Below are 6,349 nucleotides of genomic sequence, written 5' to 3' on the forward strand. Positions count from 1 at the left end.
TCTGAAAAGGAAAAAAACTAAAAAAATTTGCTTAGAAACTGAAACAATAAATAAACAAATCGTTCATTAAATTTTCGATTCATATGTGATTCACGAATCGTTCTAAAATTTAACGTTCTAAATCGAAGTGATCATCCTTGATAGGAAAAAAACTAAAAAAAATTGCATAGAAACTGGAACAATAAATAAACAATTGGTTCATCAAATTTTCTATTCTAAATTCACAAATGATTTTCCTAAAAGTTTCGTTCTTAATAAAAGAAAAAGAAAAATTAAAATTTGCCTAGAAGCTGAAGCGATAAATGAATAGAAATAAACGATTCGTTTGGTATTTTGGATCGTTCGTTCATCATCGATAATTCGAATACCTGTGCCAGTACATTTTCGTGTAGATATTCGAAATAGAAGCTGTTCCACGTTCTGGCGCATTTCCGCTTCATAGCGATAGTTGCCATGTATATCGAGATATGTCGAATATCCCAGGTAACAGGTGATTACTCGTTATTATCGTAGCAATACGCGGAGTTATCGATCGTCGAACAGTCACCGGTTGTATATAATACATCGAGCCTGCGTCGGAGTCGTAAGTACAGCTTGTACGACGCCACAAAGAGAATAGTTTAGCTTTGTTGAAATGCAGATATGCATATGTGTGTGTGTGTGTATATACCGTGGAATTATACGGGTGGCCAAGAGTTTCTTGCAATTTTCATTTCGCGTATTCGTTGCACGATTTCGATAATCAGGTTTTCGTCCCACTTAAAATCCTGTTACAACACGTAGTACACGTGTTCCTCGAATTTCGAGATACTGTCCTCGAATTTCCATCTTGATTTATCATCGCTTCATTGTTCCCTCTAAGATGATAAAAAAAGTTCCATTTTCCATATATAATTTCTTAACAATTTCAAAGTATTTTATCCCCTTTCCTGAAATTGCAAACACTAGAAAAATATTTTGTAAATTTTAATACAATCGAACGAAACAGTTCGATATTTCCGTTTCTATAATATACCGTGGAATTCATCGAATTCGTAATTCAAACAGAAACGATTAATTAATACGTTAAAAAGTTATAACCGTTTACTATTGAGCTAGTTTATAAGAAGAGGGGAAAAAAAAAAAGAAAAAAAAAGCGATGGAACGAGGAGGCCAGTCGTGAACGAGGTACAATAATAGCGGCTTGGGATTGAAACTCGACGGTATTTCGCAGACATATTTGTCCCTCGCGAGAAGCACGCAACGCGGCCCCATTTTACGGGTTGAAAGATGCCCCGTATTACTCCGGGCTGCCAAGTCGATTCACCTCGAAAATACAACGAATGCCACGGTAGAATTTCGATAGACGCAAATACACCTTAAGACCTTGGGCGGAAGATCAAGAAGCGCACGTTCCAAAAACATATCCCCTCCCTCCCACCCTTTTTTCTTTCCTCCTCAACCTTCTCAACCTTTTCTTCGATCGAGCTACGTTACGTAACGCGAAGAGAAGAGGCGCGTATCCAAGAGAATTTGATTTCTCATTTCCATACATTCTTTTTAAGCAGAGATGGAATTTTGCGATTATTACATCGAAAGAGCTTCCTCATGGATCCAATAGATCCTCGAGTTCGAAGTATTGACTGGATTGGATAGGAAATATTCGCATTGGAATTTTTATCGAAACGATTCAAGAAATACGTTAAAGTGTAACGCGTCATTTATTTTTCGAATTGTTGAATATAACTCGAACTCGTTGTTCCCTACCCTTTCCGGCATGGCCCTCTCGTTTACCACCGACAAAGAGCGGTTGAAGAGGAGAGGAGAGGAGAGGTGAGGTGAGGTGACGAGGCCGGTAACGAAGCTGAAAGGCGAGCGAAAAACTGGGTTAACGCGTGGAGCGTTCCACCACCATGATTACGGCGATGAGGTTGTCAACGGCGTTAAAAAAAATGAGCGACACCCGATAACGCGTGCCCGATCACGACGATATCAATACCCGTCAAACGTGACACGACACGGAGGCTCCCGTCCAATCCGAGATTTATTAAACAGTTACCCATCATCTCTCGACATCTGGTCGTTTCTAAAGCAGAAGGAAGGTTGGAAGGAAGGGTCGAAGGAAGGAAGCGCGGGAAATCGTTGTATCGATGGAAGAAAGCGTTGAAGGGAGAAAGGTCGAAAGTTGATATCGAAAAGATGGAGGACAGGAGGAGAAATCCCTGGGAAGAAAACTGTAAGCAACTCGATTTCGAAATTGCAAACTTTATCTTTGCGCCGAGAGTTTCGAAAGGAAGCAATCAAGCAGCGTGGTTCTTCTCTTTTTCTCCCCTCAACATCCCCCCCTTTTTTTTATTTTTTTTATTTAATTAACAAACAGGACAGGACAACAGGAAGGAAGGAGAGAGAAAGAGAGAAAGAGAGAGAGTAATGCGATCGATGCGATCCCAAATTGAAAAGTATTTTCGCCAGGCGACGGAATGGTCGAATAGCTGTCAAAAACTCGGATAGTTTCCTCCAGAGAGGGGAAAGTTTCGACGAGAAAGTAATATATCTCTTTGGTTGGTTAAGAAAATTGGTAACACGAGGTGGTGACCTACGTGGTGGTGGTGGGTGGCGCGCTTAATATTCATGGTATTTGAGAATAAAATGGGCTTTCTCGGTGGTAATATAAATGATAATTACGGCCCATTGTTGGCGGCGGGTGGGCTGGCCGCATTAACAATCGTCAACCGGCGACGAGAACTTAGCGGCTACGAACTTCGATTTCCGGCTACCTGTCACCCTCAGGGGTGCATAATTTCTAGGTGGAAATTTTAGAACGATGCTCACGGAGTGAGAAAAACTAACGGGAAACGTAAAGTTTCAGTTGCGAGTTTTTCCAACCAAGTCTTTCCAGCCAAGAAGTTATCAAGCTGTAATTGGAACGTTGTAATATTCGTAACTCGAAACTTGTTAGTTTTCCTCCTTCGTGGACCGGTTCATTGAATTAGGATGCGATTGAATAAACGTTAACGACACTTTCAACTCTTTTTTTCCATCGAAAAAGTTTTAGTCCTGAAGAAATAACGATGCACGGTAATTATTCAATTTATAAAATATTACAAGAATGATGTACGTGTATTAAAGTGAATTCTACCAATTCTAATAACTCTATTTGTCACTTTAGAAATCTAATCTAACCTAACCTAACTTAACGTTTAACCTAAGGATAGAAGAAAAATAAAAGAAGCGAGAAGTAAAGCTTTCACTCTATTAATTTATAAAATATTACAAGAATCACATATAAAATGAATTCTATGATAACTCTTGTCTACTGTTATATTTGAAATCGATTTTAGAAGTGAAAAGAAACCTAACCTAACTTAATCTAAGATTAAAAGAAAAATAAAAAAAGTAAAGCTTTTACATAAGTTTTCATAATGATATGTTGTAAAGTAAATTCTATGATAATTCGTCGCCATATTTGAAATCGACTTTAGAAGTGAAAAGAAATCTAATTTAACGTCTAATCTAAAAATAGAAGAAAAATAAAAGAAAAATAAAGCTTTCACATAAGTTTCCATTCCATTAATTTATAAAATATTACAACAATCACATATATATATATATGTGGTAAATTGAATTCTATAACTCTTGTCTACTGCCATATTTGAAACCGACAAAAATTCACTTTAAGTGAAAAGAAATCTAACCTAACCTAACGTCTAACCTAAGAATAGAAGAAAAATAAAAGAAACGAGAAGTTTGAGCAAACGAGAAAAATAATCGTTAAAACTTTCGTTATTATTTATCCTCCAAAAATTCGAACAAACACGGATAAGTTTTCACTCGATTTAAACCGATTACTTATTAATCCGTTCAATGTAATTAGATACTCAGATCCAATTACATGCCAGATACTCGTACGCTCGTATCGAATTCCCGGCACGAAGTTCTGGTTCCAACAAGTACAGCGTTCCAAACAACACCCTTTACTACTAGCAACAGTTTTACTAATCCCAAAAGGATAGACGTTTTAACTCGCTCCAACGATATTCCCACGTCTCCACAATGTTTATCCACGAGATAGAGAAAGATAGAGAGACAGAGATCGATAAAGATCGGTAATGGAGGGATAAGAAAGCAAATTGTTTCCGGGTCGAAAACAATTTGTTCCAATTCGGAAGGAGGAGGAGGGGGGGAGGTAAGTTAATCCTTTTGGATCAGGACGCATTATATCGCGAGCTTAAGGAACTAGTTCTGTCGGTTTCCAGGGGTGTTTAGGTTGCAAAGACACGGGGCGCGGGACCCAGGATTCCAGAAGATCCTTGCGGATTACCCACGTGATTGTACGATGGCAACGTCACGCGGCCATTGTTCCAGCGATAATATACGAGCAAGTGTAATCCTCAAATTACGTTCTCGCCACGCTTCCGTCCGTCCGTCCCTCCCCACGTTTGCATCGGTTCGCTCCGACCGAGGCAAACATGATAATAGTTTCCTGCGCGATAGTTTACCGATGGTGGCTTCCGAAAGCTTTCGTCTCGAGATGCGGCTCGATTTTATCCTCTCATCGGTGGCATCGGACAACAGTCTCGACAGCTCTCCCGGAATTTCGGATCAAGGATTTTAATATGGGCGTGCACAGAGAATTTTACTTCCCTCGCCATTTGCATATTTCGTATTTGCATTTATCCCGTAATTTGAGTAACCTTCTGTTGCTTATTGACTGTCGCATCTAAAATTAACCAAGCTCATGCATACTCGACGAGTTTTCAAACTGCATTTCCTCGAAAATTACGCTTCCAAGGGAATCTTCTTGTTGTTCTTCTCTCTCGTTTTCGGATACGTAATCTCCTGCTAATCCTCATTTCGCGAAATTTTAATCGCGCGAGAGATTGATCATCTCGGAGAGATTGATCGAGAAAAGGGAGTAAGGGAGCATTCGTTTATCCATCACGTCTCTTCACGTCGCGATTATTAGTCACCGTTTAATAAACGACGTGAAAATATCGATTAAGATATTTCGCAAATCTCTTTCGTCAAATCTTGCAACATCAAATCTTCGTAGCAACATTTTATTTAGAATTCTCGAAGAAACGAGACGTAATCTGATACGATCGAGATAAAATACGATTCAACTTCCTCGACGACGAATGTTTCGGTTCTGGCTTCTTGGAAATTGATCGTTGAAGGCAACGCTTGTAATTAAAAGTCAATTACCGACAACGGATTGGGGAATCAATGGTATCGTATTCTGGGCAGGATTCAACGAAGAAGGAGGAGGAGGAGGAGGAGGAGGAGGAGCAACGTAATGCGATTCAACTTGGCTGTTTGAAACCCTCGATGCGTTTGTTTCCTGACTATTCGTGGTTCTCGTTTTCCGTAAGGAGCATTCGCTACGATCTCCTCGTGTTTCACGGGAATAACTCTTGATTCCGATTCAACTTGCCGCCCGGTAACCCGTGAAATGTTTCGTCGTTGCCACGTAATGAGACATCTGTGTCTTCGGTTGGCTGACAGACATCGAACGGAATCGGTTGGACTTGGAGGAGTGTTGCAAACCTGTACTTATCTCTCTTCTGTCCTGCCTCGAATCAACGTGGAATTTCTTCGTTTCTTCTTCGAGATGAGAAATCGAGTTCTCGAGGGGGGAAAAAATAATGTAAATATTGGGAGGGAAAAAGGGAGGGCTCAAGTTTTTCGAAGAGCGAAAGGAGAGGCCGATTGATACATTGGAAATGGTATAGAAATCTCACGAATTGAATTTCCGTTTCTCGATAATAAGCACACTCGGTGACTCAACGACTTTAAACTTTCAAGCCCTTCACTTTGCCCGCTTTCTGTCGATTCGCTCGTCGAGATGTTCAAATACCTTGTTTTAACGCTTCGCTGCGCTCATAACTCCGGTTGAGTCGATAATTTTTTAAAAGGTATTGCTGCGAGACGCGCAGAATCCTATCCGAGCTTCATCTTTTCTGATTTCGTTCATTGTGATATAGCAAAGAGGGAAAGAAAGAGGCGTGAAAGGAAAGGAAAAGCGTTTTATTTTACATTTCGAGCTTCGACCTCGCTAAATAAAAGCTAGAAGAATAAGTCTGTATAGTGTACGAGATTAATTATTTTTTTAAATTAATTAATTGATTAATTAAATTTAATAAATACTTTACTCCTTATTAGGTATTGAAATAGCAGAGATTGAAATGTATTTCTAGGAATAAGTAGTTAGGCAAGTACTTTTACAAGTACAATTTAGAGACATCAGGAGATTGTTTTCCCATGCGAGGAAGATTCAATTTCTTCTTAAAATTATCTCGTTAAAATTTTGAGATAATTTACGTAATTATGTAAGAAATTCTTAATTGAAAAGATCATTGAATTGAATTCG

This window comes from Apis dorsata, unplaced genomic scaffold, assembly GCF_000469605.1.
Source record: "Apis dorsata unplaced genomic scaffold, Apis dorsata 1.3 scaffold_8, whole genome shotgun sequence".
Classification (NCBI taxonomy): domain Eukaryota; kingdom Metazoa; phylum Arthropoda; class Insecta; order Hymenoptera; family Apidae; genus Apis; species Apis dorsata.